Source organism: Triturus cristatus, chromosome 4_2 (assembly GCF_964204655.1).
Source record: "Triturus cristatus chromosome 4_2, aTriCri1.1, whole genome shotgun sequence".
NCBI classification, from domain to species: domain Eukaryota; kingdom Metazoa; phylum Chordata; class Amphibia; order Caudata; family Salamandridae; genus Triturus; species Triturus cristatus.
The window spans coordinates 188,153,869-188,180,348 of record NC_140586.1 but is presented as its reverse complement, the minus strand read 5'-3'; the positions used below and the strand labels follow the sequence as shown (position 1 = coordinate 188,180,348).

The window sequence follows — 26,480 nt, the reverse complement described above, 5'->3', positions numbered from 1 at the left end:
TAGTTCGTCCCCTTTCCAGAGAGTAAAATAAAAAGTATTACAGATCCGGCAGTGGATGTGTGTTTTATTAACCGTGAGGGGGGTTTCTTGCATAGTTTTGGTCGAATTTTTGTTGAATCCCCTTTGAATGGCTTGGTGTGCATGTGTATTAAATGTGCCCGTCAATAGCTACCCATGTTTGTATAAATAAACGACAAGGGTGTCTACCGGGATTAGGCACGGTAGGGCATCAGACATGTCAGAGCTTCACTAGTGGTGTAAATACATTCCACGTGGATTCATTGCATGCATAGTCGCCTTTTAATGAATATCACGCAAATCGTCATGGTGATAGGTACGTACGGTTTGTCCAGCATGTCCTAGGTGTGTCTATAAATATATATTTTTTAAAAATAATAAAAAACAGTGGCCGGCCCTGGGGATTGGGGTCAAAAAAATATAATTAGGAGACAGGCCCTGGGGGATGGGGTAATCAGGGCCAATAAATTAGAATGAGAAGGGGAACCACACAGCCCCCCTTCTTAAAAAATTAAAATAAATAAAAGACTGGCATCGTGCCGGAGGCCATGCCCCCTCCGTGCAGCACTCTGCAAACGCGCCCCCAACAGGCATCTCCAGTATGCGTCAGGGAGCTGCGCTGCAGACAGGTGTTCTGAGGCCAAGCCCCTTTTTACACCTCTCTGCAACGCAGCTCTGTGGCGCTTACTGGAGGTACCTAGTGGTCTAGTTTGACCCTAGGGACCCTTAGGATTCAAGTGGACTTAATCTCTCAACTTAGAACAGCCACAGGGCGCGTTTACACAGTGGTGAAGGGAGGGGACGGGACCTGAGGTGACGTGTGCAAACACACACTATGGCACGTTTTAAATTGGGGATATAATTTCCCTTCAATACTGAGGGCCCCTGGGGGCTAACTAGCCCACCAAGTGCTTCCAGTAAGCGCCACTGAGCTGCATTGCAGAGAGGTGGTCCAGGCCGTGCCACTTTTTACACCTCTCTGCAACGCAGCTCTGTGGCACTTACTGGAGGTACCTAGTGGGCTAGTTGGACCCTAGGGACCCTCAGGATTCAAATGAACTTAATCTCCCAACTAAAAACGGACACAGGGCGTGTTTACACAGTGGTGAAGGGAGGGGACAGGGCCTGAGTTAACGTGTGCAAAAACGCCCTGTGGCCTGTTTTAAGAGGTAGTTTTAATCCCCATGCCCTATTATATACTAGGGGCTTACAGAGGAGGTCATGCTAATCACAGGGGGACCCCAACGCATAATGTTCCCTAGTGTATGTAGGTGTTTTCACTGTATTCTAAGTGTCTTTTAACATAGCACTGGCTCTAGGACTGGTTAGTCAGACTCAGTTACCACCAGTATCCGTCTGAAAAAGTTGAGGGTACAGGATGATTTTGCAACAAGGCTTCTTTCTGCTCTTCTTTTTGTTCTTTCTGCACGTTATCCTTCTTCCTGCACTTATCTTCGTATTTGAGGACTTCTGTTGCTTCTTTCTGCACTTCTTTTGTTTCTTTCTGTGCATTTTTTCTTCTTTCTTCACATGTCCTATCTCTGTAGGCATAGTTAGAAATTACCATTTAAAAAACCTTTGAAATTCACAGAAAAAACCATAGGTTTCAGGCACGTTATAGTTCGGAATTAGCATTTAAAAAACCTCCGAAATTCACTGAAAAAACCATAGGTTTCAGGGGTGTTATAGTTAGCTGGACTTTTCACTTGTACAAAACCATTGAAATTCCCCCGTTATAGTTAGTTCAGCTAACTATAACTCGCGCGCCTGCAATGCACTGCTGATGACGTCACATATTACATCACTCATGACATGGTCAGTGACATCACTCATGACATCACTCATGACATCACTGATGACATCATCCTTGTGATAGAGTGGCAGACCTCCTCTCACCCTAATATAACCTTTGATACACACATTCAAAAATAGAGACTAAAATTTTCAAAACAATGGACATACGAATACCAGTTACAACATCCTCTTCAGTAATTCTAAGATCCACATACACATCCACTCATTCACCAACAGTCCTATACAGTCACTCATACATGTACTCACTCATCATATGTACTCATACACCTATACATCCTGTTACACAATGCCACTCATCCATAGAGTTACTCACACACATAGTCACTCATGCTAATAAAGAATCAAACATACATTTACTTTCATATACAGTTATACACACACCACCACACTTACTTCTACGGAAACTTACACATACTTAGTCTTTTAAACAATCACTTATAGAAACACATACTTATTCATACAGGAACTCTTTCAATCTCTCACTCTCACATATACTCACATATATACACCAATAGTCACATATACTAGTTTAAAACATATGTAGTTACTCATAAAGACACTATTGAGACAGTCATTCACTCACTAACACACCCATACACACACTCATCCACCCATACAGTCCTGCACACATGCTGTGTTCAACACATACAAACAGTGAATCACTCATTCATGCACCTATGCACTACGTAATACCCCCCACCGAACCATGCAGACACTCAGACTGATACTCAAAAAACCAACTAATAACCTATATAGACACCCATGTAGCTACTTACCAACCCATGCAGCCACTTATACACAAAGTGAGAGACTGATACAGATATTTACATATTTAAACATTACTCACTAAGCCATGTATTCACTATGATACACTTAATCAGTCAGTTACACAATCAATTGTTCAAAAACAAATCATCCATTTAGACACTTATATACCCATTTATTCTTCCATCGACCTTGAGATATACATATATAAAACATATTAAATTTTCAGAAAAACACACATTCACTGGATGATGTCATCAGTGATGTCATTTGAGATGTCATCAGTGATGTCATGAGTGATGTCACTGACCATGTCATGAGTGATGTAATATGTGACGTCATCAGCAGTGCATTGCGGGCACGCGAGTTATAGTTAGCTGAACTAACTATAACGGGGGAATTTCAATGGTTTTGTACAAGTGAAAAGTCCAGCTAACTATAACACCCCTGAAAACTATGGTGTTTTCGGTGAAGATATATATATATATATATATATATATATATATATACATACATACATACAAATACCACTCCAAAGCGCTTCTCGGCACCATGAAAAGAGAGACGGACACCTTCTTCTTTGTTGGAAACTGCAGCCGCAGTAACGAATTTATTTAAATCATAGATTCAGTGCAAATGAAACGGGAAGACGCGTTTCGGCCAACTGTGTGGCCTTGCTCACATGATTGCGTCGCAAGGAAGTGACGTATTTATACAAACTAAAAAAAGGGGAGGTAACTTAGCTTTCATTATTACTGGTTAATGTCTGTCAACATGATCATAGACATAGTGAAAATACCTCACGTATCAAGTAGTTGTAATTAACTCATTACATAAATGGAAATGATAACTCCAATGCAAATTTCTGTGCTAATACATATATAACATCAACAAATACAAGAGTAATTTATATGTTTCTATTATTGTGGTCGGAAAAACAAAATTGAAATTAAAGATTGAAAAAACTGTATGGCCTTAGGGTTCAATCTGGAAAATTCCTCCTAAGACAATGCTAGAAGGCTATCGCTGTGAATACATAACAGAACCTACAGCATTGCAAATTAACATTGTATAATCATATTTTTTTAGTACGATAATAGTATTACATTCAAGGTACAAATACTTGGAGGCAACAATTTGTTATCCGAAACCACTGAATAAAAATAATCTATATAATTCATTAGTAGCCCGCACAGAGCCTAATACAACGTGACTTGTTATTTAATTTTTGTAATTCAATTTGTGTTGTGCGAAAGATGGAGAAACCACAAAAGTATTAACCGTTTAAAGTGCAAAGTGTTTAATGAAACCCTAAATAATGGATAGGGCATGTATCAATAAAGTTCCCCTAACCTAGTTATGTAAACAGCTATTTAGTTTTTTTGTTGGTAAAATGTGTGATAAAGTCAGCTGACTAATCTACAGCAACAGAGCCCTAAAGGTTTGGTCACACAGATAAAGTCGTTTATATATAAAAAAAGGATAACATTTGGGAAGCCAAGAGACCAAAGAAACCACAAAAACATTATACTGATTAAGGTTACAGAACGTTGCCTACAGAAAAACTCAATCAGAATACAGTGATTGGTAACAGTGAGTCTAAATGTTTAACGGGACAATTATAAAAAATGAAACAGATCTTCACACAGATTCAAACCTCTCGGAGCCTTAGAATCTAGTTCCATTATATATTTTGTTTCCAATTGCCTTAGTTGCTTTTCACGGTTTCCCCCACGTTTGTTCAGGGGGACGTTATCAATAACAAAGTATTGCAGAACATTGAGATTGTTGCCATGTTCTGATTTTATATGACGGGCCACAGGATAGGAAGGATCGGAATTAACTATGGCTCTTAAGTGCTGCAAAATGCGCACATAAACCTGCAACTTAGTGCTGCCGACGTAGCGTAGTCCACAAACACATTGTAAAATGTACACAGCATAATCTGTCCGGCATGTAAAATGACCTCTGATATTGATAGATTCATCAGAAAATGGAGTGCAGTAGGATTTGGTGTTAATGCCAAATTTGCATGCCCTACATGTGCTGCATTTAAAAAAAACCTTTTTAGGGGATAACCAGATGCTCTTAGTGTCTAGTTCTGGACTAGTTTTAACTAGGTCACTCCTCATGGAATGTGCCCTGCGGTAGGTGAAGTATATATATCGTAGATTCTGTTGTCTACCTGGATTCTTCCTGCACACAGACCACCAGATAAGTGCATTACGATGCAGTCATTACGCGTTTCGGCTCAGAACGAGCCTTGATCACACATATATATATTTCCACTGATACAACAAGGGTTAAGTAACGTTATATTTAGGTGAATATTTCAGTGACAACTTAACGTTTTAAAATTAAAAAAACAATTAAATTAACCAGCTATAGTTCCCTCAAGTAACACATGAGGAGCACGATTTTCTAAAAAATATGAATCCTGTGACACCCACCATCTACTTTATACCGAAAGTGCACAAGGACCAATAAACATTCCAGGCAGGCCCATAATATCGGCGATCGGTTGTTTGTTAGAGCACATGTCACAATACATAGACTATTTTCTGCAAGACCTGGTAAAAACTCTACCTTCATATGTGAGGGACACAAGTGATTTTCTCATGAAACTATCTAAATTCAAATTGGAAAAAGAGTATATATTAGTTGCCATTGATGTTTGCTCTCTCTATACCTGCATACGACATGATGATGGGATACATGCTTTGACCTATTATCTTACTCACAAGACCACAAATACTGTAAATCATAATGCTATGTTGATTGAAATGGTTAATTTTTGCCTTTCAAATAACACATTTATGTTTAACAATATGCTATATAAACAGATACAAAGTATTGCTATGGGGGCCAATTTCTCCCCTAGCAATGCCTGTATGTTTATGGGGAGGTGAGAGGAATTAGTCCTCAAACAGCAACATCTATCGAGCATTACATGACCTGATGGTAGTTTGGAAAGGAACCCATGAAGAGGCCAAAGAGTTTATTGAGGCCATAAACCACAATAACCTGAATTTAAAATTTACAGCAACCATAAGTCCCACTGAAGTCAGTTTTTTGGACACTCTGGTATACATAGCGAATAATAAAATCAAAACAAAATTGTATAGAAAGGTGACTGCGGGAAACTCAACTTTACATGCTAATAGTTCACATCCGCATCACCTATCAACAGTATCCCATATGGGGAAATGTTGCGGCTGCGACGTATGCACAGTGAGGACAGTGGCTTATTGGCTGCTCAGGTTGCGTGTAAAGCAAGATTCTTAGTTATTCCTAAAAAGTAGTCAACAGTGCCATCATTAAATCTATGAAACTCTTGAGTGATCAGCTGCTTGATAAGAATACATATCAGTGCACTAACAATGATGGAGAATTGAATAGTAGCTTCAGGATTATAACAGAATACAATAGGCAACACACACAGATTACATCTATTCTTAACAAGAATTGGCCCCTTGTAATTAGTGATACAATCATTGGGCCAATTCTCCCTTTGAAACCATCTATCACATATAGTAGGGGACCCTCTATGCGAGATGAATTAGTAAAGACTAGCCCTGAAGTGTTGGAAGGTACGTCCTGGCTACAAACACATAAAGGATTTTACAAGTGCAAGAGTTGCAAGGCCTGCCAACTAGGTATCAATACTGCAACTTGTATGAAACCATTTAGCCCCAGACAGTACAACATTTCCAGACTCCTCACTTGTAAAACCGAATATGCAGTGTATATCTTATACTGTCCCTGTAATCTTCGATATTTTGGCAGTACAAAATTACCTGTTCACAAACGGATACTGCAACATATAAGGGCCATAGTGAATCAGGATAACACCTATCCTGTGGCCAGACATTTTCGAGAAAAACACAATGCCGACAAACAATATCTAAGGTATTTTGTAATTGATCCTGTTCCTGCAAGTAGGAGAGGTGGGGACCGTGAATCAAAATTGAGGAAACTGGAAACTAGGTACATACTGGAGCTAGATTCTAAACATCCTGGGGGCCTCAATATTACGGAGGATCTTTACACTTGTTTATACAGAGATGTTTTAAAACTGAGATACCTATCTAGCTGGTAAGAATATATCAAATATACCCTGTTTATAGGAATTAGCACTGACTATACCTAGTGAGGTTGTGTTAAATTGGATCCGTTGAGCTGCATTTAGATTGACATCATTTGCTTTACTGATTGTAAATGTGTATATGTCACGCATATTCCGGCACCTACATATGGTTTTACTGGGACCAGCAACATTTTAATGACTATGTAGGTTGTGAAACTTGATATTTACTATTTAACATTTAATATATTTAATATATTGAATATTTATTTATTTATATTAGGATATGTGGCGTCATATGATGTGATGTCACTGACCATGTCATGAATGATGACATCATCAGCAGTGCATTGCGGGCGCGCGAGTTATAGTTAGCAGAACTAACTATAACAAAGGAATTTCTATGGTTTTGTACGAGTGAAATGGCCAGCTAACTATAACACCCCTGAAACCTATATTTTTTTCTGTGAATTTCTAAGGTTTTTTAAATGCTAATTTCTATCTATAACGTCTCTGAAACCTATGTTTTTTCAGTGAATTTCAAAGGTTTTTTAAATGCTAATTTTTAAATGTGATAGTAGTTATACCTATTTTTTTGTACTGATTTTCTACAGTTTTTTAACTGTTCATTTATAAATATTTTATTCATTAAATAACATTATGTATTTTTCTGAAAATTGCAAAAAAAAAAAAACATTAAAAACACTTCAAACTGAAATATTGAATAATTTTTTTGTTTTCAATTTTTATTATAATATATTCATATATTATATATATATAAAGCGTACACATCACAGTGGGTGCGCGGATTCTTGCCGCTATTTTGTAAAAGTCGTGAAGGATCCATGTACGGTGTGCGACGGCGGCGTGTTTTTCAGTTACATCCTATACATTTAATATTACGTGATGTGCGCGATTGGTATGCGACTAGTCCGCGACTCCTGCTCCCGCGCATTCGCGACACATGCACAATACGGTACGAGATGCTTGCGCGGTGGCGGGACCTGCGTGATGTCATATACGTGCTGGGGCGCGCTGGGTGTGCAACTCCCACAAAAAAAATGTGTGTTCCAAAATGATATGTATGTGTCTCTAATATACATATTAGGGTAAGAGATTATCTAAGATAGTCATAAAAATAACATATTTGTACTTATAATAAACTTATATTATTTTAAAATATATTTTCGCGAAGTCGGGTGCGTGCATTGTGAGTGCAGAGAACCAGGTCAGCAGAGGTGCTGTAGAGCCAGAGAAACCAGGTCAGCAGAGTCGTTGTAGAGCCAGAGAACCAGGTCAGCAGAGCTGCTCTAGAGCCTAAGAAGCAGGTCAGCAGAGCTGCTCTAGAACCAGAGACCCAGGTCAGCAAAGCTGCTCTAGAGCCAGAGACCCAGGTCAGCAGAGCTGCTGTAGAGCCAGAGAAACCAGGTCAGCAGAACTGCTTTAGAGCCAGAGAACCAGGTCAGCAGAGCTGCTTTAGAGCCATAGAACCAGGTCAGCAGAGCTGTTCTAGAGCCAGAGAACCAGGTCAGCAGACCTGCTGTAGAGCCAGAGAAACCAGGTCAGCAGAGCTCTTTAGAGGGAGAGAAGAAGGTCAGCAGAGCTGCTTTAGAGCCAGAGAACCAGGTCAGCTGAGCTGCTCTAGCTGACACTGACTGATTGACACTGACTGACACTGATTGACTGACACTGATTGACTGACACTGACTGACTGACACTGACTCTGATTGACACTGACTTTTTAATGAAATACAAGAGGATTTGAGAAGTCAATCAAAATGTGCTCTAATTTATCTTTTTTCAGCACTAATCATAATTTCTATGGCAAAATGAACCCCCTCATTGTGTTCCTTTTAAATCAAACTACTACTCTCTACTACTCACTGTAGGAGAGTAGGGTCTGCAATCCTATGATCACCCAGATTTTTTGCTTTTGCTTCATTGGTTTACGACTTTCTCCGGCTGTGGGCCTGCCAATCAGACCCACAGCCTAGCTGTTCTCTCTCGAAATTAACACACATGTACATTAGGTGCATCCACTAATTGGAACTGGGCCGCCTTGTCAGTCCCTGTCTCAGCATACCACAGGTATCCAGGGCATCGGTGTACCCAGGGCCTACCAGGGGCTGAAGCATGTATTATGCCACCCCCGGAATGGCCGCCCAAATCTGACACAACTGGCTGCACGACAGCTGGGGCCACGTGGTGTAATCACCCGTTGCTGTAGGTGTAGTATTCCTACACCTAAACCCTAAAATGGACACATGGATTCCTATCAGTCACTCCTATAGCAGGCCTTAACAATCCTGAAGGCAGAGTGCAGGGAATCATGTGGGACGGTGCTCTGGCGCGAGCTGAGCCCGTCGACGGCTTGCGGAACCAAGTCCTAATAGCCGTTCCATGGTGACGCGGGCCAACTACTTTTAATGCATTATAATCCTTGCGGTTATTTGCTAACTTTGGCATCGCATCACCTATACATGTCGAGTAAGGTGTCATACGAATGGGAATACGAACCCCTCGCCAGTCCTGGTGACGGGGCTAGCATTCCCCCCTTTTAGAGGGACACGACATGGAAGTAACCTTGAACCCCGGTTAAAGTTGACTCAAGCCTCAGCATCACAAAATGGATGCTGCCACCAGACACAAGTCTGACCTCCTGCTGCTGGGAGACCTTCCAGCGAAAGGAGCTTGGACAAAGGGTTTCCTGTCGAGGGCGGTGTTAGCACCATCCCAGACAGGGTTTGTGTATCCCAGGTAGGCAGGGCTGAAAGGAAGGTGATTGCCAGTGGCACCCCGGTGCTCACTGTGCATAGCCCGGCTCAAACCAGTTTCGGGGGCACACCAGCCCCTGAGCTGGCGCGAAGCCGGACAAAGGATAGGGGTGTAACCACCCCCCTCCTGGCTCCACCCATAGGTAGAACCTAGTCACGGGCCAGCCCCTTTTTCTTAGAATAAAGGTAGGAGCGAGTCCCCTTCCCAAATTGGATAATCAGATAATCGGATAACTCCGAATCACGAACTACTTTCCACGAAAGGAACTCTTGACTATTTCTGAAGACTCTCCCTTGTGGCTAAGGAGTAGCCACCCTGCACCAGCAGGCACCATCTAAGCGCTTGCGGTTTGCTGTAAGTCTCTCCTACGGATCAAGACTGCCCAGCTCGACGAGACCCGAGTTCCCTGCCATCTCTGACCTTTTACCTCCCTCATCAGCTCAGCTGAGAGTCGTAGGTGTGACGAGACCTGCGGGACCGGCTATCTTCAGAACCTGCACGACGCTTATCTAGCACGCCCACCGAGGGACCCTCGAGTGAGTGCACCTAGGGTTTGAGAAGCCCTAACCCTGAGCAGCTCCAGCATCGAAGTCTGCCTCCCCAGCATCCCCGAGATCTGCGTGGGGGCCCTTCCGCTCCTTGTTGTTCACCGCGTTGTTCGACCACTTGCCGACCGGCTTGTGGCCCTCTTCACGACGCACCACGATTGTTTCATCACTAGTCTGGTTGCTCCAGACTGGCTCTTGCTCCCCTTCAACAGAGGAGTACCACGGACCCTCCTGGTCCACTCCCGATGCCATCTTGACTCCCCCGCTTGGGTGGCCACTGCCAAGATCCGCTGCCCCTTCCTGGGCCCAGCATCATCGACAGCAGACACCTTCGTGGGACAGCTCGCCCTCCATCCTGGTCGCCGCCGCGCCTCCTGGTCCGAGGAACAGCCGAGTCCGACGTCACCCACTCACCTGGTCGAGGTGACTTCAGCCGGTACCCTCCTGGTACCCACACGATCGCTGGCTAGCGGTTGAGAACTGAGTCCCCTCTGCTTTCAGGTTTTCCTTCACCACCGATCCAGGCTTGGATCGCTCTGAACATCGTCACTGGTCGCCTGCCAGCAACTTCTTCTTTCAGGCTCCTGAGACTACACGAGGACTCCCGACATCTTGCCGAACTTCACGCAGCCGCAGCCTCCGGGCTAGGTAACTCGAGCATCTCGGTGCTCCATCGCAGGTTCGCTCTACAAGTGTCCAGTTCCTTTTTCGTTTAGTCCCACTGATCGGATCACTCCGGAATCAGTATCTCCAGACTCTAACCATTCGCATTTCACTGTTAGTGTAGATGGTTTCTCGTGCCCCTCGGGCATTTGTGTAAATTGTGCAACTGAAGTATTTTCCTAAGAGTTTTGTAGTGTGCTTAGCTCCCTGACTCATAAAGAGCCAGGGTAGTCTTGTTATAAATAAATATCCTTTTATTTTCATAACAACTTGTGTGGTGTCCTTTCACTTGGTGTTCAAGGGGTATATGTGATGGTAAACAGCTGGCTTAACACGCCCTCTAGAGTTTAGCCTAAAGACTGCTCGTATCCACGCTACTAGGATAGCTGGTCTAAAAGGTTGACCTACAACCAATCATCAATAAGGGTCGTTTGGAATGATACACAGTGATCACTAGAATAGTGAGCACTACATATCAGGCCAACTTCTCACACTCACTCTCCACTACTCTCTCCTACTCTACTACTCACACTCTACTACTCTCTACTACTCACTCTCTACTACTCACTCTACTACTCTCTACTATTCACTCTCTACTATTCACTCTCTACTACTCGCTCTCCACTACTCACTCTCTACTACTCGCTCTCTACTCACTCTCTACTACTTTCTCTACTACTCACTCTCTACTACTCACTCTACTACTCTCTCACTCTTTACCACTCACTCTCTACTACTCTACTACTCACTCTCTACTACTCACTACTACTCTACTACTCACTCTCTACTTCTCACTCTCTACTACTCTCTACTACTCACTCTACTACTCACTCTCCACTACTCACTCTCTACTACTCGCTCTCAACTACTCTCTCTCAACTACTCTCTACTACTCACTCTATTACTCACTCTCTACTACTCTCTCTACTTATCACTCTACTACTCTCTCTACTACTCACTCTCTACTACTCTCTACTACTCACTATCTACTACTTGCTCTCTACTACTTGCTCTCTACTACTTGCTCTCTACTACTCGCTCTCTACTACTCACTCTCTACTACTCACTCTCTACTACTCACTCTCTACTACTCCACTACTCCACTACTCTCTACTACTCTCTACTACTCCACTACTCTCTACTACTCTACTACTCTCTACTACTCTCTCTCTACTACTCACTCTCTACTACTACTCTCTCTACTACTCTCTCTACTACTCACTCTCTACTACTCACTCTCTACTACTCTACTACTCACTCTCTACTACTCTCTCTACTACTACTCTCTACTAATCTCTACCACTCCCTCTCTACTACTCACTCTACTACTCACTCTACTACTCACTCTCTACTACTCCTTCTCTGTTACTCTCTACTACTCACTCTCTACTACTCTCTCTCACTCACTCTACTTCTCACTCTCTACTACTCTCTCTGCTACTCACTCTCTACTACTCACTTTCTACTACTCACTCTACTACTCTACTATTCACTCTACTACTCACTCACTACTACTCTACTACTCACTCTCTACTACTTGCTCTCTACTACTCGCTCTCTACTACTCCACTACTCTCTACTACTCCACTACTCTCTACTACTCTCTACTACTCACTCTCTACTCTCTCTACTACTCTCTCTACTACTCACTCTCTACTACTCTACTACTCACTCTCTACTACTCTCTCTCTACTACTCACTCTACTCTCTCTACCACTCCCTCTCTACTACTCACTCTACTACTCACTCTGTACTACTCTCTCTTCTACTCACTCTAGACTACTCACTTTCTACTACTCACTCTCTACAATTCTACTATTCACTCTACTACTCACTCACTACTACTCTCTACTAGTCACTCTCTACTACTCTCTCTACTACTCTCTACTACTTTCTACTACTCGCTATTACTCACTCTCTACCTCTCTACCTCACTCTACCTCTCTCTACCTCTACACCTCTACCTCTCTACTCGCACACATATACACATATATATATATGCATATATATATGCATCTGCATTTATATATATGTGTGTGTGTGTATGTATATATATATATATATATACATGCATATATAAACATATATGTAATCTGCATATCTATATAAATGCATGCATACATATACATATATGCATAGATATGCATGTTATGTACATGAAAGTTTGAAAAACACTAATACAAGCAAAGCTAAAAAGCCACCTAATTACAGACAGAATTGCTTTAACTTAAACGAGGGCTAAACCTATTGCATTTTCAGTGCTTGTTTACTTGGTTCAATCAAGAAGGCATTCAGATGTGTCACACATTTGCCATAAATTCAGAATGTTAGCACTCTAGTTGCTCATTAGATCACTGTAGTAAAGCTACTGCTCACCAGGGAAGTCTGCTGCTGGTATTCAAAGTGCATGTTTCAGTCTGCATGTCAGAATTTTTTAATGAAATAGAAGAGGATTTGAGAAGTCACTCAAAATGTGCCCTAATTTTTCTTTCTGCAGCACTAATCATACATTCTATGGCAAAATGAACCCCCTCATTTTGTTCCTTTTTAAATTAAATGTTTTAAGAGTTACCACTTAATTCCAATCAAGATGGCTTCAGGTGTGCCATACGTTTGTCATAAGTAGGACTGTTAGCGCTCTAGTTGTTCTTTAGAACACTCTGGGAAGCTGCAGGAGAACACAAAGGAATCAACTGACAGTCTCTGCCCTTGTTGGATGTACATGTTTTACTGAGAATGTCAGACTTCATTCTCACATGACTGAGAAAGCTAATGTGAATTTACAGAAAATATGCTCTCAGGTTAGCTTATAGATCACCTTCCAAACCTCTGTGGGAAAAGCATGAGAAAATATTTTTCTCTCTAACATGATTCATGATATCCCAGCAGAAGGCTTTTTCACATGGTAAAATCACCTTAGAACACACCAGAATGCCTAAAATGAGTATGATACCATCAACAAATGATTTATAATGTAACTAAAGTCTTAAAACCTTCTATTAACTGCAATGCTTTTTAATGAGGTGCTATCATGTATATTGGTCCCAAGATGGCTGCCAACACTTCTTGGATGAAGTACTGACAGCCAATCAAATCTCACGATGAGATGTGTGGTTAGGCTCCGCCCAGATATATATGTGATTTTGATTTTCTCAGGAACTACTGAACAGATTGACACCATTTAAGCAAAAGGCACGAGTCTGAACTGAGGACTACCTCTTTGCCAAATTTGGTGTAATTCCGTTCAGCAGTTCGGGCCGTAGCTGCGCTAAAGGTCCTATGGGAAATTGCATGGGGAAAACACGTTTTGGGACCCCCCTTTTTTCTCTGCCCCATTACAGATTCGTCAATCGGCGCCAAAGTTATTGGGAATAGAATATTGCGGATTTCCTATGGAAAATAGGTCCTAACTATAACTACCTACTGGCGACCGCCAGTAGGAGATATATATATAATACCCCCCACCCACTGAATAACTGGCACTGTTTACCGAATCTTCACGAAACTACAACTCGTGCCCTCATCTTCCACTGCTAATCACCCCACAATTACATCACATGTCATGTTCTATGACATCAATGCTAACATCACTGCAGTATTTGAAATTACATCATTGATGACAAAACTGTGCATGGCGAGGGCACGAGTTTTAGTTACTTTAGAGCACAAGCTATAATTATTTGAGATAACTATAAGTGGTGAATTTCGTGGTTTTGTTAGTTTAAAGCAGTATGTTTTAACTGACATTTTCAACAAACTATAACATCCCTTTAACTTTTGATTTTTTCAGTGAAAATAAACAATATATATATATATATAAATATGTGATAAGATTGCGATTTTTGCACATAATGAGGCACTTGCACTTTATTATAGCATTGTTCGCATACAGTCTAGTACTGAATTAAGCACTAGCACTTTACCATTTTAGAATTAGATCCAAGCACTGTCTTTGCAAAAACTATGTTCTATAAACAGACATTATCAAATGTCCTTTGATCCTCTCCCTTACCTTTTTCTATCAACAGCGGTTTGAAATGAAATAATCACCGTGGGTTGTCTTATACAAAAACTATGAAATATGGATAAGGATTATTCGACGATGATTTTTATAATAACTTGTTACATGGAATGATAAGGACTACATGTTACCGAACAATGATTTAGAGCATTCCAATTTTGTATCAAATAGTGCCAAATTTTCTCTGTAATCAAATGTTGTCTAAATGGATGATTCGATTAAATTGTAAATATATGAGATAATATGTATCTTTTTAAATCTAATCCATTTTTGACTAAGAGTGAATTAGAACTAATGATGTTAAGAGATTATTGGCACTGTCAAGATAACATATCATTGAGACGCAATACGGTTGAAAAAAACATATATTAGTCTGTTTACCATGTCTAGTGAGTAACCAATCATTTGAATCTGCATCTGGTTTTAAAGGAAACTGATTTGTTCGCATGTGATTGTGTCATCAAGGGAGTTGTCCCGAAACGCGTTACGCGAAGAATAAATACCCAAGCCGGATGGCTGAAAGCATCTCCAGTGTCGGTGTCTGATTTTGATATGAAGTCGGATTTGGTTGGAATATAAATATGTATATGCATATATATATATATGTATATATATATGTTGTTTTCAGTGAAAATAAACTATATATATATATATATATATATATATATGCATATATGCATATAAGCTTTTTTGCAGTATTATTGTGATGTACTCCAAAGGCCTCTCTATTTTAAAACCAGATTCACTGCATGTTTGGCATCAATGTTTCCCTTTAATTGAGGGCAGACTATTTGCATCTTTGAGGAGACATTCTCAGCATTGAACTCGTTTGTGTAATTTACTCTTTCACAGTAGCTGCAGAGAGAAAAGAGAGCCACATGAGATGAACAGACCACATGAGGATCTGGAAATGGAACAAACAGTCAGCACAGAGAATGACCAGACCACCTACCATTCTACAAAAACTGCATTATATTTCTTCATGGTGTTTAGAAGCTGACACAAATAAATAATGTATATGGTTATGAATATCATGTTTCTAATTAGTGGCTTTGCTTTTTATTCTTATAGCAAAAACATGATTTACTGTCTTGCACTCTCACTTTGACCATAACAAAATTACATTTTCAAAGGAAAACCTTATTTAATAAAAAATCAGCACACTTAATTAGAAGTAGCCACACATTGGAATTCTATTCACTTTACTGCACCCTTGATTTGAATGTGCCTACTTATTTTTTAAACACTGAATAAACCACAAGAGAAGTCCTGATTTAGTAAATTAATTTCATCCTAATTTACAACCTTATTTTACAGACCCTGAAATCAGCAGCTGAGTTTTAATTTAATGACAAAGTCTTGATTGGAGGGGATGAGGTCCTATACAGACGAGGAGTCCTGAATTTAATCCAGCTTGTTATTTACAATTTTGCAAACATTGGAGTCAGCCAATGAGTCCTAAATTCCAATCAGCATATGAATTTACAGCTTTATTTTGCAAACACTGATATCAGCAAAGAGTCCTTATTTTGCGGCTGAGTCCTAAACCGCGGCGAAAATTCCGCCGTGGTGCGGCGCTTTGATCAAGTGGGCAGGGCCGCTTCAGCAAACGGACGTGTGCAGCACTACAGAGGTAGTGCTCGCGACGGTCGTTGGCCGACAGAAGCAGCGAAGGGGGCAGATCATCATGCCACTACACATCTTTATTTGATAAACATTGAAATCAGAACATGAGCCCTGATTTTGGAGATGTTATGAATTTAAATCATTGTACCAATTTACAGATTTTTTTCTTTTACAAACACTGAAATCAGTAGATGAGTCCTGATGTCCGGAATAAACCCTGAATACAAATAATTTTGTTGATTTACAACTTTATTTGGCAAACAATGAAATCAATAGAGCAGATCTAATTTTAGAATTGAGTTCTGATTTCAAATCACCGTGCTGATACACAACTTGATTTGGCAAACAGTAACATTAACAGATGAGTCCTGATTTCGGAATGAATCCTAAATTCAAATCATCGTTGTGATTTATAGCATTATTTTAAACCACCGAACTCAGTAGATGAGTCCTGTTATCAGAACGAGTTCTGAATTCAAATCATTGTGCAACTTACAGTTATTTTGTAAACATTGATTTCAACAGATGAGTCATGATTTCAGAGAGGAGTCCTAAATTCAAATTGTGGCACTGATTAAAGCTTTGTTTTGCAAACATTGTAATCAGTGGATGAGTCCTAATTTCGGAAATTGGACCTGAATCCAAATCATAATGCTAATTTACAACTGTATTTCTTCATTCATTGAAATAAGCAGATGAGCAGGACAAGGCTTGAATTGAAATCACCGTTCCAATTACAGTTGTATTTTGCATTTACAGTTTTATTGTTTGCCAAATAAAGCTGTGAATCAGCACAATGATTTGAATTCAGGACTCATCTGCTGATTTCAATGTTTGCCAAATAAAGCTGTAAGTTAGAATGATGATTTGAATTCAGGAGATAAATCCTGAATTCAAATCATCGTTCCAATTTACAGCTTTATTTGGAAAACACTGAATCAGCAGATGAGTCCTGATTTCGGAGATGAGTCCTGAATTCAAATCATATTACTGATTTATAGCTTTATTTTACAAACACTGAAATCAGCAGATGAGTCCTAATTTCAGAGACGAGTCCTGAATTCAAATCATGGTACTGATTTATAGCTTTATTTTGCAAACATTGAAATCAGCAGATGAGTCTTGATTTTGGTGATGAGTCCTGAATTCAAATCATTGTACTGATTTACAGCTTTATTTGACAAACAGTGAAATCAGCAGATGAAGCCTGAATTCAAATCATGGTACTGATTTATAGATTTATTTTGCAAACACTGAAATCAGCAGATGAGTCCTGATTTCATAGATGAGTCATGAATTCAAATCATGGTACTGATTTACAGCTTTATTTTGCATACACTGAGATCTGCAGATGAGTCCTGATTTCGAAAATGAATCCTGAATTCAAATCATTGCCAAATTAAGCTGTGAATTAGCACAATGATTTGAATTCATGACTTCTCACCGAAATCAGGACTCATCTGCTGATTTCAATGTTTGCCGAATAAAGCTGTAAATTAGAACGATGATTTGAATTCAGGAGATAAATCCTGAATTCAAATAATCGTTCCAATTTACAGCTTTATTTTGCAAACATTGAAATCAGCAGATGAGTCCTGATTTCAGTGATGAGTCCTGAATTGAAATCATGGTACTGATTCACAGTTCTATTTGGCAAACATTGAAATCAGCAGATGAGTCCTGAATTCAAATCATGGTACTGATTTATAGCTTTACTTTGCAAACATTGAAATCAGCAGATGATTCCTGATTTCAGAGATGGGTCCTGAATTCAAATCATGGTACTAATTAACAGCTTTATTTTGCAAACATTGAAATCAGCAGAGGAGTGCTGATTTCCGAGATGAGTCCTGAATTCAAATCATTGTACTGATTTACAGCTTAATTTGGCAAACATTGAAATCAGCAGATGGGTCCTGAATTCAAATCATGGTAGTAATTAACACCTTTATTTGACAAACATTGAAATCAGCAGGTGAGTGCTGATTTCAGAGATGAGTCCTGAATTCAAATCATTGTTCCACTTTACAGCTTTATTTTGCAAACACTGAAATCAGCAGATGAGTCTTGATTTTGGTGATAAGTCCTGAATTCAAATCATCGTACTGATTCACAGCTTTATTTGGTAAACAATAAAATCAGCAGATGAGCTCTGATTTCAGAGATGGGTCCTGAATTCAAATCATGGTACTAATTAACAGCTTTATTTGACAAACATTGAAATCAACAGGTGAGTCCTGATTGCAGAGATGAGTCCTGAATTCAAATCATGGTACTGATTTACAGCTTTATTTAGCAAACACTGAAATCAGCAGATGAGTCCTGATTTCGGAGATGAATCCTGAATTCAAATCATTGCTACATAAAGCTGTGAATCAGTACAATGATTTGAATTCAGGACTCATCTCCGAAATCAGGACTCCTCTCCTGATTTCAATGTTTGCCAAATAAAGCTGTAAATTAGAACGACGATTTGAATTCAGGAGATAAATCCTGAATTCAAATCATCGTTCTAATTTACAGCTTTATTTTGCAAACATTGAAATCAGCAGGTGAGTCCTGAGTTCGGAGATGAGTCCTGAATTCAAATCATGGTACTAATTAACAGCTATATCTGGAAAACACTAAAATCAGCAGATGAGTCCTGAATTCAAATCAAAAGTACTGATTTATAGCTTTATTTTGTAAACACTGAAATCAGCAGATGAGTCCTGATTTCAGAGATATGTCCTGAATTCAAATCATTGTACTGATTTACAGCTTAATTTGGCGAACATTGAAATCAGCAGATGGGTCCTGAATTCAAATCATGGTACTAATTAACACCATTATTTGGCAAACATTGAAATCAGCAGGTGAGTGCTGATTTCAGAGATGAGTCCTGAATTCAAATCATTGTTCCACTTTACAGCTTTATTTTGCAAACACTGAAATCAGCAGATGAGTCTTGATTTTGGTGATAAGTCCTGAATTCAAATCATCGTACTGATTCACAGCTTTATTTGGTAAACATTAAAATCAGCAGATGAGCTCTGATTTCAGTGATGGATCCTGAATTCAAATCATGGTACTAATTAACAGCTTTATTTGACAAACATTGAAATCAACAGGTGAGTCCTGATTGCAGAGATGAGTCCTGAATTCAAATCATAGTACTGATTTATATCTTTATTATGCAAACTGAAATCAGCAGATGTGTCCTGATTTCAGAGATGAGTCCTGAATTCAAATCATGGTACTGATTTACAGCTTTATTTAGCAAACACTGAAATCAGCAGATGAGTCCTGATTTCGGAGATGAATCCTGAATTCAAATCATTGCTACATAAAGCTGTGAATCAGTACAATGATTTGAATTCAGGACTCATCTCCGAAATCAGGACTCCTCTCCTGATTTCAATGTTTTCCAAATAAAGCTGTAAATTAGAACGACGATTTGAATTCAGGAGATAAATCCTGAATTCAAATCATCGTTCTAATTTACAGCTTTATTTTGCAAACATTGAAATCTGCAGGTGAGTCCTGAGTTCGGAGATGAGTCCTGAATTCAAATCATGGTACTAATTAACAGCTTAATTCGGAAAACACTGAAATCAGCAGATGAGTCCTGAATTCAAATCATAGTACTGATTTATATTTTTATTTTGGAAACACTGAAATCAGCAGATGAGTCCTTATTTCAGAGATGAGTCCTGAATTCAGATCATGGTACTGATTTATAGCTTTATTTTGCAAACATTGAAATCAGCAGATGAGTTGATTTTGGTGACAAGTCCTGAATTCAAATCATTGTTCCAATTGACAGCTTTATTTTGCAAACACTGAAATCAGCAGATGAGTCTTGATTTTAGTGATAAGTCCTGAATTCAAATCATCATACTGATTCACAGCTTTATTTGGCAAACATTAAAATCATCAGATGGGTCCTGATTTCAGAGATGAGCCCTGTATTCAAATCCTCGTACTGATTTACAGCTTTATTTTGCAAACACTGAAATCAGCAGATGAGTCCTGAATTCAAATCATGGTACTGATTTACAGCTTTATTTGACAAACATTGAAATCAGCAGAAGAGTCCTGATTTCAGAAATGAGTCCTGAATTCAAATCATGGTACTGATTTACAGCTTTATTTTGCAAACACTGAAATTAGCAGATGAGTCCTGATTACGGAGATGAATCCTGAATTCAAATCATTGTCAAATAAAGCTGTGAATTAGCACAATGATTTGAATTCATGACTCCTCACCGAAATCAGGACTCATCTGCTGATTTCAATGTTTTCCGAATAAAGCTGTAAATTAGAACGATGATTCGAATTCAGGAGATAAATCCTGAATTCAGATAATTGTTCCAATTTACAGGTTTTTTTTTTGCAAACATTGAAATCAGCAGGTGAGTCCTGATTTCGGAGAGGAGTCCTGAATTCAAATCATAGTACTGATTTATAGCTTTATTTTGCAAACACTGAAATCAGCAGATGAGTCCTGAATTCAAATCATGGTACTTATTTATAGCTTTATTTTGCAAACATTGAAGTCAGCAGATGAGTCTTGATTTTGGTGACTAGTCCTGAATTCAAATCATTGTACTGACTCATAGCTTTATTTTGCAAACAGTGAAATCAGCAGAGGTGTACTGATTTCGGTGAGGAGTCCTGAATTCAAGTCATTGTACTAATTTACAGCTTTATTTGAAAAACATTGAAATCAGCAGATGAGTCCTGAATTCAAATCATGGTACTGATTCACAGCTTTATTTTGCAAACATTGAAATCAGCAGATGATTCCTGAATTCAAATCATGGTACTGATTTATAGCTTTACTTTGCCAGTCCTGATTTCAGATATGGGTCCTGAATTTAAATCATGGTACTGATTAACAGCTTTATTTTATAAACATTGAAATCAGCAGATGAGTCCTGATTGCAAGGAGGAGTCCTGAATTCAAATCATCGTTCAAATCTACAGTTTTATTTTGGAAACACTGAAATCAGCAGATGAGTCCTGATTTCAGATATGGGTCCTGAATTCAAATCATGGTACTGATTAACAGCTTTATTTGGAAAACACTGAAATCAGCAGATGAGTCCTGAATTCAAATCAAAAGTACTGATTTATAGCTTTATTTTGTAAACACTGAAATCAGCAGATGAGTCATGATTTCAGAGATGAGTCCTGAATTCAAATCATTGTACTGATTTACAGCTATATTTGACAAACACTGACATCAGCAGATGAGTCCTGATTCGGAGATGAATCCTGAATTCAAATCATCGTTCAAATTTACAGTTTTATTTTGCAAACATTGAAATCAGCAGATGACTCTTGATTTTGGTGACGAGTCCTGAATTCAAATCATTGTACTGATTCACAGCTTTATTTTGGAAACAGTGAAATCAGCAGATGAGTCCTGATTGCAGAGATGAATCCTGAATTCAAATCATCGTGCAAGTTTACAGTTTTCTTTTGCAAACATTGAAATCAGCAGACGAGTCCTGAATTCAAATCATGAAACTGATTTATAGATTTATTTTGAAAACACTGAAATCAGCAAATGAGTCCTGATTTAAGAGATGAGTCCTGAATTCAAATCATGGTACTGATTCACAGCTTTATTTGGCAAACATTGAAATCTGCAGATGAGTCCTGAATTCAAATCATAGTACTGATTTACAGCTTTATATTGCAAACACTGAAATCAGCAGATGAGTCCTGATTTCGGAAATGAATCCTGAATTCAAATCATTGCCAAATAAAGCTATGAATCAGTACAATGATTTGAATTCAGGACTCATCACCGAAATCAGGACTCATCTGCTGATTTCAATGGTTGCAAAATAAAGCTGTACATATAACCATGGGACTCCCCAAGACAAAATTTACTAAACCTTTGCATTTCCACCCCACAAAGGATGGTGTTTAAGTACTTGACGTGATAAAGGCCTAGAAAGGCATCGTTTTTTTGTGATGCAAGCTCACGTACAAACATTTTGTAAATATTGACTTAAGTGGTTCGTTATTGTCCACCCCTCCCCCAATATCAATCCTTTATACCGATAATTATCACAAGGCATAGAGTAGGTTTCCTTATCCTTTTTTCCTTTTAAAACATCACAACATATTCTTTATTTCCAGCAAATGGTCTTTATTTTGAAACAATTTGAAATCGGATTGCATTTCATGCATACATGTCTCTTGCTCGCTCAGAAATAATTTGCATTGTCAAGCAACTGTTGGTGAGAGAACCGTGCCGTGTGCACACCATCTCCACGGGTTGTACTGACTGACCACTACCAGCAGGTGGGGTTATGCATTCTTCTATGAAGGTGAAGAAAAGGTGGTAGAGAGAACATTCAAATAATCACTAAACAAAAACTGTTCTCTTAAGACTATATACGCGTCTCTGTGTTCCTGTATCTAGGGTACTCAACCCAATAAACAGGCTTGCTTCCCATGACCACGAGTGCCGGTTTTCATTCTCACAAAGGAGTTTGAAGTTATATATATATATATATATATACACACACACACACACACAGAGGGATATGTATATCCACATAAAGGGGAAATGCCTTCACTCCAAGATAGTGTATAAATACTTATACCCCAGTGTAATATACACACACACACATATATATATATATATATATATATATATATACACACACACAGAGGGATATGTATATCCACATAAAGGGGAAATGCCTTCACTCCAAGATAGTGTATAAATACTTATACCCCAGTGTAATGTACACACACACACATATATATATATATATTTATATACACATATATATACACACACATCATATATAAATATACACATCATATATATATACACACACACATATATATGTACACATACATACATACAATATACACACACATCTGTGTGTGTGTGTCCCAAGGCCATGAAAATATATATAGACCAATAACTCCTTATTTTGAGTCTCTTTAACTAATACATTCACACATTTCTTACCACAATGCGAAGGTTCGATGTCATGTTTCTACCCTTCTAGAGTACAGTCAAAATGGTGAGATAGAAACATTGTTTACTTCCTGGCATATTGTTACCCTGAGTTTACACAGGGAAAGCACTTCCCTAATAGTCCTATGGGCACTTTGATGTGGTTTCACCTTACTTTACATTCTTTTTTTAACACTCGTGCAAAATGCCATGGCATATCTTATTTATGCAGAAGTGTTGAGTGATATTTACTACTATTATTGAGTGGAAGAATATCATGACTGACCCACTCGAGGTCACACTTCTTATAAGTCATAGCCCCTCCCCACATTCAACAGTGGTAACAAATAACACCACACTCTGCACATCTGCCTACATACTGTTTAGCAACGGTAGTGACAATAAATGTGACCCAAAAACATTGTTTGTACCAAGTTTAGTAATTTACACATTTTGTCATCTAGTACTACAGTGTAAAGTTCAAATACCTTTCATCACCACAGTAAAGAGTAATTGACACGAGACAATGATTACTACCTCTCAGACTCAATTCTATCATCAACTAACAGGGAAAATACTGTAGCCATATACACAAGGCTTAACTATTGGGGTTCGATCTTATATGGATTTTACCCCATGGATTCTGTATTTGAATATTTGAACAAGTGCCTTCCTTGCCTTAGGTAAGGATTTTTGAGGTGGATTCTCTGTCTTCCTGCACATATCTAACCCTAAGAATATCCAGCATGTTGTAGCCAGAATCTCTTGCAATAGCCCCCCCGTGCCGGCAAGTGGCATCAAGGGGCTGTAGCTCAGGGCTCCCCTAAACATGATGGCAAAGAGACAAATGCGGTCCCCATTGTGCAATGATGTCTGTTTCCATCCTTCTTTTCCCACTCAGATGCATAAGGATGAGATCAATGGGAAGAAAAAGAGGCAGGACCAGAAGGAAATGCTAACTTGGAATCTTTTAAGGACATTCACAAGAATATGCCACCTTATTTCGCATGCATTTACAACGCATGTCGTTACAACAACCGCATTGTTAGTTCGCATATCGTTACAACGCAAGTCGGAACAACGACTTGCGTTGTGTAAGGGGCGCTGTATGTTGGAATAGTATAATTTACTATTCCAACTCCAGTCTGTGCGGACAGTAGGGAAAATCCAACACCTTAGGACCCTTACAACGCAAGTCGTTGTTCCGACTTGCATTGTAACGGTATGCGAACCAACAACGCAGCCGTTGTAACGACCGCATTGTAATGCCATGCGTTGTTTCGCATGCGTTAACGCTGTTTACCCATTCACGACCTCACTCTTGAACGGAGAGGAGGGCAAGCAGTATGGAGCCTGTGGTGAGACAGAGTAAATATCAGGAAGATAATTAAAGAAGGGAAGTAACTTACTCTTGTGGTGGGTACTTCTTCCAGCATACTCCTCACTAATCACATCAGGAGAGTGGTGTGAACAGGGGGTTACACCAAAACGTCCTGCAGCAGGAATCTGGCGAAATGCTTGTCCCCCTGTATCATGGCTTCAATGGCAGATGAAGAGGAGGACCCAAGTACATTTCCGGAGAGAATGAAGTAAATAGCAGATAGATAGATCAAACCTGCAGCTCACTCGCCCAGCGTGCCAAGGAGACCATAACAAGGAGCAGTGTCTTCAAGTTAAGAAGCCTCAACGAACAGCCATGCATGATGAATGGAGAGGGTGGAAAAGTGCATGTACAATCTTCAAAAAAAGCAGCAAAATAAGGAGAGTTGATCTGGCAAGCAGAGGGATGCCAAAAAGGCCAACAAGTAACCTTTGTGTGGCCAGGGCAAAACCTTGCCTTGCTAGAGACAATACATATATCAAATCATCAGAGAAGCTTGTACTCACAGGGATAACTTGTCCATGGGCATAGCTATCAATAGTGCAGTAGGAACAAAAGCACCCCAGGGTCCCATGTGCCCTCTAGAACCCACTTATGGTTACAAAACTGTGCGTACGGGATCTATTTTCCTTGGAAGCATTATGGCCCTTCGCACCCTTGCTACCCCCACTGAATCTTTAACTCAGTACATCAGGACCCAAAGATGAATGAGCAGACTTAGTAGAAGGTTGTTCAGTAGCCAAAGATCACATCCACTGCCTTGGCCAACAAATCGAATACGCTCATTTTGCTCTTCTCAATCTCCACATTCGGAGTGTTGATGCACATGGACTCTTGATCTGAAGGGTTTGAGGGAAAGTATTTAGGTTGAATTGTAGAATGAACAATGATTGGAAAGGAACTTTGAGTGGCTTATGTCATCCTGAGAAATCACAACAGTGGTCGAAAAGCTCTAGTCCCAGGCTGCAAGCAGACAGTCTAGAATTGCCTCAATAAAAAGATGTTCAGCATCCAAAGCTGTGGGTTATAATATCCCAGTGAGCAAATTGTCTCCGGTTTCTTACCTCGGCAACTGTAGTTCAAGACTTCAGACGCCTTATACATGACTCCTGTGCAAGAAGGCAATGACCCTCTATGGAGTGCTGCCATCTAGTCCATCTCAAGCATAGGGTAAGTGTTCAGACCACTAGTGTTTTAAAGATCACGATAAAGGCTATCTGTGGAGGGAGAAGGTTACTCCCCTCACCATTGCCCTCTTTGTGAGGTGCCTCAGTGAGCACCGGACTCTGAACTGATAAAAAGGGCATTAAACCTGGCGAACCTTTGAGCTCAAGAAAGTAGCTTTCTCAAGCATTTATCAGAATGTAGTAATTGAGGCGGAGGCGAGACAGGTTCACATGAGGTTTATTGAATTACACGGACGTGGAGCAGAGGAGAAAAGCTCCACCAGGCTCAGCAGTTAAGACAAACAGTGTGAGTACATTCCATGCAGCTATGCAACAGAGCTACCTAGCAACACCAGCATTATGATGCAAGCAGAAACCATGTACACAATTACACAATACTACACAGAAGTAGGCCTCAACCTTTGCCATAGCCCAGGTCAGTATCTTCCAAGTAGTAGGAGGATGAAGCAATAGTTCCTAGAGTGGTGTTCTCTTCTACAGGGCCATAACCAGAACAGTTGCTAGAACTGGCAGGAAACAGGGTGCCAAGTGTCAAAGTTGTCTTGGGGTGGCTCATAGCACGGCCGATTAAAGTCAGGGCAGAGACACTGATGGAGGCATGGTCGATTGTCCTGGGGATTCGTTGGG

At 39.7% G+C, this 26,480-nt stretch overlaps 1 protein-coding gene across 3 annotated transcripts in view; it reads left to right on the top strand.

The window, feature by feature from the left end:
• Positions 1 to 16,540, top strand: part of MCHR1 (melanin concentrating hormone receptor 1) — a 76,749-nt gene extending 60,209 nt beyond the window's left edge. For all 3 annotated transcript variants that reach the window (XM_085601072.1, XM_085601071.1, XM_085601069.1), the window contains exon 3: positions 15,542 to 16,540. The gene's annotated coding sequence lies outside the window, so the exon portion shown is untranslated. The remainder of the gene's footprint in view (positions 1 to 15,541) is intronic.
• The last annotated feature ends 9,940 nt before the right edge of the window (positions 16,541 to 26,480 follow it).